The 12,460-nt window shown below is 42.5% G+C and overlaps 1 pseudogene; it reads right to left on the reverse strand.

Moving 5' to 3' along the window:
* Window positions 1–494: 494 nt before the first annotated feature.
* LOC111978500 (5-hydroxytryptamine receptor 7-like) lies at window positions 495–4,165 on the reverse strand (annotated as a pseudogene).
* Between the last annotated feature and the right edge of the window lie 8,295 nt (window positions 4,166–12,460).

The following is a 12,460-nucleotide window of genomic DNA, read 5'->3' on the forward strand; positions in this document are numbered from 1 at the left end:
AGATCTTGATAGAGGACCAGGCAAGCAGATACCATTGACCTAAGACTTTCTCAGTGTGGCAACTCCCACAATACCACAAACAATACACATTTAGATGGCAACTCCACAATACCACAACAATAACACCATTAAATGCAACTCCCACAATAACCACAACAATTACACCATTTAGATGGCAACTCCACAATACACAAACAATTACACAATTTAGATGGCAACTCCCACAATACCACAACATAACACCATTTAGATGGCAACTCCCACAATACCACAACAATAACACATTTAGATGGCAACTCCCACAATACCACAAACAATAACACGCATTTAGATGGCAACTCCCACAATACCACACAATAACACCATTTAGATGGCAACTCCCACAATAACACAACAATAACCACATTTAGATGCAACTCCCACAATACCACAACAATAACACCATTTAGATGGCAAACTCCCACAATACCACAACAATAACACCATTGTCACATTTAGATAACAGAGTGAGTCTTTTCAACCAGTTTGAGGGCTCCTGCATCCCGTCGCAGACAGCTTGCGGTGATATTGCGGTAACGGCAGCGCAGCAGGTTGCTGTAGGTGGTCCTCAGGTCCCTGTTGAAGAAGGCGTAGATGAAAGGGTGAGGAGGGAGTTGGCGTAACCCAGCCACAACAGGGTCCTCTCCACCCACAAGGGACACAGCTAGGGCAGTCCGCCCTGCAGATGAAGGGTCTGGCCGTGGACAGAGAAAGAAAGGCATCCAGCAGACACTGAAGCCCCTACCACGATCCCAGGTGGTGCTGCCTTCTGCTCCGCTTGAAGATGGACATGTTCCTCCGGTTGCTCCTCATGAGGCGCGAGAATCGCGTGCACTCCTCCACCTCCCTGTGGAGACTCAGGGCGGCCGACACCACAGTCCACGTTGTCCTCTTCCTCCTCCTGTTCCTGCATGGCTTCCTCCTCTTCCCCCCGCGCCTCCTCCTCCCTGACCCGCGGGAAGCCCGTGATGGTGTGCTTGGCGCGCTGAGCTTGGCGGCGCGTAGATGCGGTAGTACATAATGAGCATGACGGATACGGGGATGTAGAACGCCACTGAGGGGGAGTAGATGGTGTAACCAAAGTCCTGGCTGATCAGACACCACCTTGTTGTCGTTACGTTCTGGGCCCAGCCGAAGAGGGGGGCAGGGTGATGGAGGCGGAGAGGAGCCATACGGACAACACCCATCTTGGCCATGCAACAGCCATTCTGCCTCATAGGGTAGGTCAGAGGCTTGGTTATGCCCAGGTACCTCACAAAAAACACAACCAAAAATACATATCATAATTAGCTGCTAAACATAAACTGTTTATACATACAGAACATATACTGTAAATACATTACATGAAAAGAAAACAACTTCCAACAGAAAACAAACACTGGGTAGTTATTCACCCCAAATGAACTATAGCAATTCTAATAAGATACTGTATAACAATGTATTATAATGTGCCTACTACTACAGCTAGGCTAAACTTTGAGAATGGAATTCTGAACTCCTATTGCGCTTGTATTAATATTATTACAACAGGATAGGCGCAGAGTAGAGGGAGCAGCAGAGAACAGGAGAGGAGCAGAGTAGAGGAGCAGCAGAGACAGGAGAGGAGCAGCAGGTAGAGGGAGCAGCAGAGACAGGAGAGGAGCAGAGTAGAGGAGCAGCAGAGGACAGGAGAGGAGCAGAGTGAGAGGAGCAGCAGAGACAGAGAGGCAGAGTAGAGGGAGCAGCAGAGAAGGAGAGGAGCAGAGTAGAGGAGCAGCAGAGACGAGGGAGAGCAGGTAGAGGGAGCAGCAGAGAGCAGGAGAGGAGCCGAGTAGAGGGAGCAGGCAGAGACAGGAGAGGAGCAGAGTAGAGGAGCAGCAGAGACAGGGAGAGGAGGCAGGGAGTAGAGGGAGCAGCAGAGACAGGAGAGAGCAGAAGTAGAGGAGCAGCAACGACAGGAGAGGAGCAGAGTAAGGAGCAGCAGAGACAGGGGGGACAGACAGGGGGAGTAGAGGGAGCAGCAGAGACAGGATAGGAGCAGAAGCAGGAGACAGAGTAGAGGAGCAGCAGAGACAGGAGAGGAGCAGAAGCAGGAGGCGGGGATAGAGGAGCAGCAGAGACAGGATAGGAGCAGAAGCAAGGGGGGGGGTAGAGGAGCAGCAGAAGACAGGATAGGAGCAGAAGCAGGGAGACAGAGTAGAGGGAGCACAGCAGAGACAGCGAGAGGAGCAGAGTAGAGGAGCAGCACAGACAGGAGAGGAGCAGAAGCAGGAGACAGAGTAGAGGAGCAGCAGAGACATAAGGGCTCGATCCCGCTGCAGGGGGAAAATATGGTTCTGGAAGCGAAAGTGTTACCCACTCATTTTACTATGTAAATATGTATGATAGATTTTTAATATATATTTATTTATTTATTACATGAATTGGTGCACAACCCGTATGGGAATTTAACACACATTTCATCAAGTAGCCTATGTGTGCACAAAACACAATTTGTATTTAACAAATTCAATGCAATTAACAATTAAATGCATATTAACAATCATAACCAAACGGATTTAACCTTGTCAAACAACAACACAAACAATTAACGATCCTTCTATGTAGGTAATAGCAGTGCTTCACCGGAGCTGGAGCTGAATACCGGCACTTCGAATGTTCTACTGCTTGAGCTCCTGTCCCTCTTATAGATATCAGCTCAAAAGTATTGTGGAGCTCCTGCACCTAAATATAAACAGTACTGGCACCCAAAATCAGTACCCCTGTTGTGCCGAAAATCTCCCCCCTGTCAGAACCCCCCCCCCCCCTTCGCGTTCTTCATTGCTGCGGACTTGCTTGCTAGTTGAGATTTCTGCTCTTCGCTCCGTTGTCAGTTTAGCCTACATTTCACTGATCTTAGTAGCAGAAAGCATTATTGTCTGCAGTTTTCGGTTTGGCTATTTGTTTCAATATGCCCCCCCTTCAGCGCCAGTCCGCACCCGGGGGCGCCCCGTGCCATAGTTGTTCTGAAATGTTTATTGCTTGCCAACATTTTACTCCCTCCTCTGTTTAATATAACACACATGCCTTAATTATTAATTTCGGTTGCCTATCCTGACGTGAAGTTTGTTCTATAGAAAGTATTTGACTCTGATGTGAGCCATAGAGGGTATTTGACTCAAGCCACAAAATGAAGGAAATTAGAAGGGTGGGTGATTCTGGCAGGAGGATATTTTCGGCACGACACCCGCACCTATTTCAGTCCGTCAATCAAATCAAATCAAATGTTATTTGTCACATACACATGGTTAGCGATGTTAATGCGAGTGTAGCGAAATGCTTGTGCTTCTAGTCCGACACCGTGCAGTAATATCTAACAAGTAATCTAACAATTTCACAACTACTACCTTACACACACACACGTTAAAGGAATTAATAAGAATATGTACATAAAAGATATGGATGAGCGATGGGTATAGAACGGCATAGGCAAGATGCAGTAGATGGTATAGAGTACAGTATATACATATGAGATGAGTAATGTAGGGTATGTAAACATTATATAAAGTGGCATTGTTTAAAGTGGCTGGTGATACATTTATTCACTGGGCAATAGGAGTTGGAACGGCACTTACCTGTCTATACTAATTACGCACGGGTCATTATAGATGCAGTGCAACACCATCACGTCCATGGCAATAAAAACATTGCAGAAGACTTGGCCAAAAACCCATTGCCCCCCAATAAGGTCCGTTATACTGACAAATGGCATAACTGCCAGCGCGATTGAAAGGTCGGCAACCGCCAGAGACACGATCAGATAGTTGGACGGCTGCCGCAACTTTTTCACGAAACACACCGAAATCACCACCAGCAAGTTCCCGCAGATAGTAAACAGCGTGAGCGTGGTGAGGATCGCTCCAATAAATACTTTCTCCACCTTGTCGTAGTTCCGAATTTGTTCCCCGCACATGGTGCCATTATCCATCAGCAGAGTTGAAGACYGCGAAGTGGCGGACACCGCCTCCACCGCCTCTTGAACAATCTTCAGCAAGTGTGGAACGAGCGCCTCCGAAATCATGTTAGTTGCGCCAGGCTCTTCCGCTCTCTCTGTCGCGTAAGATCTCATGTTGCTGTGGTTTAAAGTTCCATTTGCATCCACGACCATGCTGGTTGATTTTTATCCATGAACATGCAACCCCGTAAAATGCCTACTCACAGACGTGCATGTGTGATGCAAATTGCTCTATTTTATGGACATTACTCAAAACGCAMGGCGGAAAAATGTATACAAAATGTTTCTGCGGACATCTCTCACCTCTGGACGSCACCTAGAAATAACAGCTCCTGGGGGCATGTCAGCGCAATTATAGCTGAGTAACAAATGACATCCGAAACACCCTGAATATTGGAGTACTAGCAAATATATTTAAAACAATTTCAAATCTATCAATGATTTATTAGGGACATTAAATAAATATGTCATTGTCTGAATAGTCAACCAATCCAATGCGGCCACGGACAATTACGCATGGAGACACGGGGAACTGTATCCAAATACCTAATTTTATTGGCTGTAATAGAGTTTCAAAGTAGGCCTAATAAATGTGTAGGCTGCAATATGGCCACAAGAAATGCATATATAGCCTACTGTAGAACTTATTGGAGCGGTCGTGGTTAGCAGGTCTGKGAGACCCTGGATCGAGACCCCCGGCGTTACACTGTCGCTGTTCGCATATAATCGCTACGTTGGTGTCATAAGTAGGATGGAGCCCGTGAGGCCATGGTATGTACACGTCCATTTGAATTCGGATCACTTTTTGACAGCACCCCTTTTCATTTGAACCAAACCTTCCATACACATGTGCCCATTGTAGAAGTGGTGACTTTTTGTATGGCAAAACATCCAACAGATAAATGTGTTCAAAGTTGACTTTTTTTGAAAACCCCACCTGTAAAAAATTTTTTTTTTGACTTATTGTATTTCTTTTTACCTTTAAAACGTCAATTAGGCCTATCTAAAAACGCGCAAACTCAGTTATTTTTYCATATTCGCAAATGTTGTAGCTTAAACCCTATTTTACACCATCTGAGGTTTTTCTGTCGTGCCCGCCATSGGTTGAGACACAACATGCTCTTGAATACAGGGTGGGTGTAATATTCTAACTGATAAACGTACTAAAATGGGAATAAATTGAAATGTGGCCTTTCAAATGGTACCACAAAGATGGTTGGAGGTTCACACATCAGAGAATTTTGACATGAATGGGAAAATATGTTGTTTTAAATCATACTGTCAATCCGCTGTTCCCAGCCTGTGAGGTTGGGTACTGGAACAGCAAAATAAATAATATTYGTGTAAATGTGCAAATATAGTACTGTAATCTGATCGACACCTGGTCACAGCCAAGTATGTCATGGGGTTATCATGTACTGACGTGTGTTTATATGACCTGTCCTGTATTATTCATAAGACTAAAGTCAAATCGGCCGATGTCTTACAATGCCCAAGATTATACGTAGAGACTTTTTGGAGTCACTTTTCTATYATCCTCTCCACCTTGAGAAGTGCAAAACTATACATTTAGGGAAGGTATTCCCAAACAGGGATACGCGCAATGCCGTTGGGGGTACGCCAAATAAAAATGTGATTCACATTTTTTTTTTTATCATAATAATACATTTTAAAAATTGTCATTTTTTTCTTCTTCGCATTTTCAAACATTTCATTTATATTTTACAACGGGGCTATACATTTTGGTGAGTTTTTTCTCTCGCCTGAGTAGCCTCGTTTCACTGCCAACAATACAATTAAACCATCTAGTGTTCAGCGAAATAATGACTCAATGTCATATGCAGGTAACCTAGTCAAATAATTAACATCCAATCACATTAACCTTTACTCTCTCGCGGGAATTACACTAACTGTCCGTATGTAGCCAAACGTAGCTGCTGCTCATGTTGGTATCTGTACTGATGGCGGAAAAGCCATGACAGGGAGACATACCGGAGTGGTAACGAGCTTGCAAGCAGTTGCTCCTGACACCACTTAGGTACACTGCAGCATCCACCGAGAGGCTCTTTCTGCCAAGGGAATGCCTGACAGCTTGAACAACGTTTTGAACACTACAGTGAAAATGGTTAACTTTGTTAAAGCAAGGCCCTTGAACTCTCGTGTATTTTCTGCACTATGCAATGATATGGGCAGCGACCATGTAACGCTTTTACAACATACAGAAGTCCGCTGGTTATCAAGKGGCAAAGTATTGACACATTTTTTGAATTGAGAGACAAGCTTAAAGTTTTCTTTACTGACCATAATTTTCATTTGTCTGACCACTTGCATGATGACAAGTTTCTCACACGACTGGTCTATCTGGGTGATGTTTTTTCTCGTCTGAATGACTTGAATCTAGGATTACAGGTGTAACAGGGTTATATTGGTGATTCATTTACATTTACATTTAAGTCATTTAGCAGACGCTCTTATCCAGAGCGACTTCCCCTTGCCACTTTATTGTTAAGCCAATGGGTTTTTGGTTTTAGTTTTGTCTTGCCTTCAGCTACTCAACATGCCATCTTATTGGCTGGTTTGCGTAGCTTGCTTACGAGGGAGGATGTTTCAGTTAGAATCGTCCCAGTAAACAAGCACCAAACCAGCGGTAAGTTGTTGGTTGCAAAGCACTGTACGTCAAAAGTGATTTTTATACTCCCAAGGGATGATTTAAATGTACAATTTATATCAATTTGTTTGTAAATGTTATTCGAACATCACACATAAGATGCAGCGTTTTTTGGTGAATATTTGTTGTGCGTTTTGTTGTAGAGAATTCCCGCTAATACTAGCTAGCAACTTACTGTGTCTGGTGGGGGCGTTCGTATATTTGGTACAGTGCATGATTGCAGAGTTGGATGGTGAGCCGTGCATTGCATGACGTGCAATTTTGTGCTGTTTCTATCAGGTACATTGTTCAAAATATTATATTGTATATTGTATTTGTTGTATTATTTTGGTAACTACATTGCCCAGTGAACAAGCACCAAACCAGGGTGCGTGAGTGCAGAGTTGGATGGTGAGCCGTGCATTGCATGACGTGCAATTTTGTGCTGTTCCTATCAGAGTAAAGCTCCATGACTGGTGCTACAAGTTGGAGTTCGTGTCGATGATTAATTGTACACAACGCAAGCAGAGTACTGTTACACAGGGACTCTCCGTAACTATATTACATGTGTGGTACAAAATTGAGGCTATGATTAATAAGTTGGAGCTCTTCACTGTCTGCATTAACAAGGTCAGGTCTTTCCATCATTGTATGATTTTTTGTGTGCAAATAAACTCAAGCTTACGGACRATGTCAAAAGCGAAGCACCTGAGTGAGTTGGGTGCTCAATTACGCAGGTACTTTACAGAAACGGATGACACAAACAACTGGATTCGTTATCCCTTTCATGCCCTGCCTCCAGTCCACTTACCGATATCTGAACAAGAGCCTCATCAAATTGCAACAAGCGGTTCTGTGAAAATGTAATTTAATCAGAAGCCACTGCCAGATTTCTGGAATGGGCTGCGCTCAGAGTATCCTGCCTTGGCAAATTGCGCTGTTAAGACACTGATGCCCTTTGCAACCACATTCCTATATAAGAGTGGATTCTCGGCCCTCACTAGCATGAAAACTAAATACAAGCACAGACTGTGTGTGGAAAAGGATTTAAGACTGAGACTCTCTCCAATGCAACCCAACATTGCAGAGTTATGTGCATCCTTTCCATAGGCGGAAATCCCAGGGGGGACGGGGGGGACACGACCCCCCATCCTGGAAAAATATGATTTGTCCCCCCCAATCTATCACTGTAAACATAACTATGTAATTTCAATAATATTAATAATACGCAATGAAAACAGTTGTGCTGATTAAGACACTTAATAGCGCCTTTTAAGTTTCAAAAGATTGCGACCACCCCGCCCTTTGCCTCACAATGGTTTATCCACTGCCAGTTCTTTAGCTGGCAAAGGTAATAGAGGGTTCGTATGCTACTGTCCGAAAAGGCACATGTACGTAACTGACGTGAGGTTAATCCAGTCAATCGCGCCATAGCAATGTTTTACATTTTTATGTTGGCAGGGTTCACAACACTAGCTGAATTTGCAGAGCTAGCGCGCAAACTTAAGCAAACATTAACTGCAAGCCTATGCTAGTACCTATTCCATTAATGTGGCGTCGTCAAAGATGGAATCTTTGCTATCGTCAGTTTATTCCAAGATTCAGCATGCAGCTGTAAGTGCTTCAAAGTCCCTGTGATAAGTTAGCGATAAACTGAAGTCCAAACTGAACAGAACTACACTCTCTTATACCATTGTCTTAAATAATTTAATGGTCTCGTTGCAAAAGCTAAATTGTCGCTAGTGAACTTTTTTACATTATTTTTATTTCACCTTTTCTTTTTTTAAGATTATGGCAAACACCACAGAAACGGAGTTGGTGCTCGCTAGCTTTACAAATTCAGCTATTGTTGGAAGCCAGCCAATATGAAACAAAGCTATATTAAAATTAGAAAAGGTTGTAGCATATGTTGTGTAAATGTGTGTGTGTGCAGCTAGACCGGCCAGCCAGCCAGGTAGAAAAATGGCAGAAAAAAAGTAAAAAGACGGACCATCAGAGTATTTTCAGTACACCAAACGCAAAGTAAGAACTCTAGTAGACTAATATCTCAAAGACGAGTTGATAAAATGTTCATGAAGAAAGAAGTGAAATGCTAATGGAATGTTTCACAATGATGTCATTAGGCAGAGCAGGCAACAGATGGCACACAGACAGCAGAGCTGGGGACAGAATAGGCAGGGACAGACTGGCAGAGACAGGGAGTCTCAGGTAAGTTTGTTGAGTCTTTGTTTGGCAACATTATGAAAGGTTCTCAATTTTTTTACTTGTAAAATAGGGACATAATTGGAAAATGCATGGATACCCCCGCTCTCAACTAAAACTGATGACTAAACTAAGATTTGTTTATGGCAATGGTATTGCTGTTGTTGATTAATTGTGTAGTTTTGGTACCGGTAGTTAGGAGTACGGCAAACACCTTATTTATTTTCTAGGAGACAGACTGAGTCTGTGAGGGTGGTGAAAAGGGAAAGAGCCAGGGAGAGAGACTTCAGAGAACAATGTCACAGCACGGCAGGACCAGGTGTCACCCTTGTTGCCAGCAGCACCAGTATAGGGACAGTGGCACAGCATTGTCCAGTTACCTCAGTGATGGCACAAAACCATATCAGCCACACCCACAATTTTTGAACCGCAAACTCTTGCAACAGAGTGTTGACGTTTCAAGAGGCCCCAAAGCACAGAATGAAATTCTGAACATCATGGCCAATACAATCATTCGAGCATTGCAGCTGAGATTAGGTCTCTTCCGATTGTACAATTTTCATTAATTGTTGATGGACTCAGATGCTCTGTGCTGAACAGGAGAGTGTCTTTTGCATTATGTTGACCATGACCGTGTCCCTCACGAGGAAGTTTATTGGGCTATACAGGGTGTCGGAGACAACAGGCGAGGGCATTGCGAAAGTGGCAACTGAAGTGTTGTTGAGCTCAATTTGCCCAGTCTGGCTTACGTGGGCAGAGTTACGATTGGTGCCTCAAAACAGGCAGGAAATACACAGGTGCCAGGAATTGTGAGAAGGCAGCAGCCATAGCCCTCTATGTCCATTGTGGAGCACACTGTGTAAATCTATTACACAGGGGCTGCTCAGCCTCCCACTGATCCGGGATTCCCTTTCTTGGGTCCATCAGTTAGGTGTCCTCTATGGCCAGTCAGGAAAGTTTAAGAGCATGTTTGAATCAATTGCCACGTCCAAAGAAACACATCTGCCCACCGGAAACCCCTATTGTCCAACAAGGTGGACTGTGCGGAATACTGCTTAGAGCTGTGCTAGGCAGTATGAGCGGGTACTAAGCAGCCTAGAGGAGAGTAGTTTTTAGTACATGACAGTACACGACAGTACACTTACAAATTATTTATTTCATGTTATTTTATTTAAAATTGCATACTTTGTGCAACATACTTGTCCATAGCTGCTGTTTGAAGAGTTGAGACACTGACTGAAGGATATTATGTTAGATTTTTGGGGTTTTTCATTGAAGTAGTTATTTTGTTTTTAGAACTGTACTTATTTTAAGCTTTTTGTTCTTGTAAAGATATTGTAGTAGAACTCAGGCCAGTGGCACATTTAATGACTAATATAATGTATCAGAAAAAGTCAAATTAAAAGGTCAATTCAATACGGAGACTAACTTTGTGATGGTTTCTCAATGGAGATTATTTTAGATGAGATCACACCATGTTCATTGTATTTATGAAAACTACACCCATACAGTGTACAGTACCATTGCTACCTACTGGCCTTTCTTGATATTGCTAGTTGTATGTACGAATACTGCATACATACTGGGACTGGTAAGGAGCACTGCTATACTATTATTAGTAGTAGTATTATAATGATTTAACATTTGAACAAGTTGGTTAAACCCTCAGTTAACTACTGTACCTATCAATTATCAGTTGTAGGAATTATGGTTCCTCAATATACATTTAACATATTACAACGTAGGCTATGTGTTACAGCACTACTTTTGGTGTCCCCCTCAGAATTGCTCTTGAGAAAATGTAATGTAATTGTCCTCCAAGGTTGATATCAGATTTTCGCCCCTGATCCTTTCAAGCACACCCTTCTCATTAACCTGTGGTGAGTTATTCCCTATTTTCGATTAACAAATAAGGTTTTATAATGTAAGATGGTTAAATAAAGAGCAAAATTACTGATTATTATATTTATTATTTGGTGCCCTGGTCCTATAAGAGCTCTTGTTACTTCCCACGAGCTGGGTTGTGACAAAAACTCACACTCATTCTTGTGTTAATAAATGTATCGTATAGTGTGGTGTGTGTGTGTGGTGTGGCAGGCTTACAATGAGGCAAAAAACATTTGAGAGTGCGCTGACCCTGGTGCCAGAGGGTACGGCGCTGAAGGTTGAATGTTGAAGGGGTACGGGACTATAAAAATTTGGGAACCACTGATTAGGAGATTATCACCAGATAAAGCAGTGACCAGGGACGCCTTCAGCAGAATAGTTTTTGTTGAGGACAGTATATTACATAGTGCCATCATGTGGTCTTATTGGGTATCAATATTTGTCCTCGTGGCAAAGCTGTGATCAACTCTAAAGTCTATAGCTTGAGGGTATTTTGAAGACACTAATGACTACTCAMACCAACCATCATCTTCAATTGTAATACACTATTATCACTCCTGTGTTGGCTGRGGCTGCAGAGCAGAGCATCTTCCCAAATAAGATGCCAAGTGATGCTATATGAATTGTAACATTGTTACGTAGGACCCTTACACAGTGTTACATAGGACCTTGCTAGGGTATCAAGTTTCACCAGTTTAATCAGAAGGGCTACACAAAAAAGCTGTTGACACAGAAGTTTTAAATGGAAAAAAAATCCCCACACAATAATAGGATATACATTTAATGTTATTTTATACTATAAAACATTATAACGTGTTTTAGATTTAAAAAAGTATAATTTGCTTTTAATTAGGCTAAAGAACCGTAGGTTAAAGGAAAGGTTCACTCAATTTGAATATTATATTGKTTTTTGTGCATCTCTGAGTGATGTTCTATCGATTCCCTGGGTCATTTCATGTTTTCATGTGTATCTGAGTTATTGGCGTTCAAGCAGGCAGAGATCCGTCSGGTATGACGTAGCACTGTGATGAAGTAGATCTCACTACATTGGAAGTTAATAGGAATACGACTTTTAGATAGTTAAAGCATCTATCATACATAATACTGGCAGATGTTATAACGCAATCGGTTGTCTTCTCTCGAATGAGCCATTGATCATATTTTTTGCGATTATTCCTACCTTGAGAAATGTGTAATTTAATTGAGGGTCTAGCACATTTTTCTTATAGACTCCTTTCCAGTACAGTACACACGCACAGATGCACGCTACTCTTGGCGGCAGTAAGCAAAGGCCATCGCCAACTGCACCATTCAACATAATCTAGATTAACGTTTTTTATTACTTCTAAACTAAATAACTTTTGGGGGTTCTCAGCCACTTACAATGATATTTTTGATTCTTGCTTGAACAGTCGCTAAAGATTATACAGTGCCCAGTCAAAAAGTTTGGACACACCTACTCATTCAACGTTTTTTCTTAATTTTTTACTAATTTTCTATACATTGTAGAATAATAAACACATATGGAATGTCATGTAACAACCAATAAAAGTGTTAAACATCAAAATATGTGTTATATTTTAGGATTCTTTCAAAAGTACCACCCTTTGCCTTGATGATAGCCTTTTGCACACTCTGGCATTATCTCAACCAGCTTCAACCTGGAATTAATTTTCCACGTCTTGAAGGAGTTAGCCCTACACAGCCTGAGG

The sequence above is a fragment of the Salvelinus sp. IW2-2015 genome, linkage group LG18, assembly GCF_002910315.2.
Source record: "Salvelinus sp. IW2-2015 linkage group LG18, ASM291031v2, whole genome shotgun sequence".
Lineage (NCBI taxonomy): Eukaryota > Metazoa > Chordata > Actinopteri > Salmoniformes > Salmonidae > Salvelinus > Salvelinus sp. IW2-2015.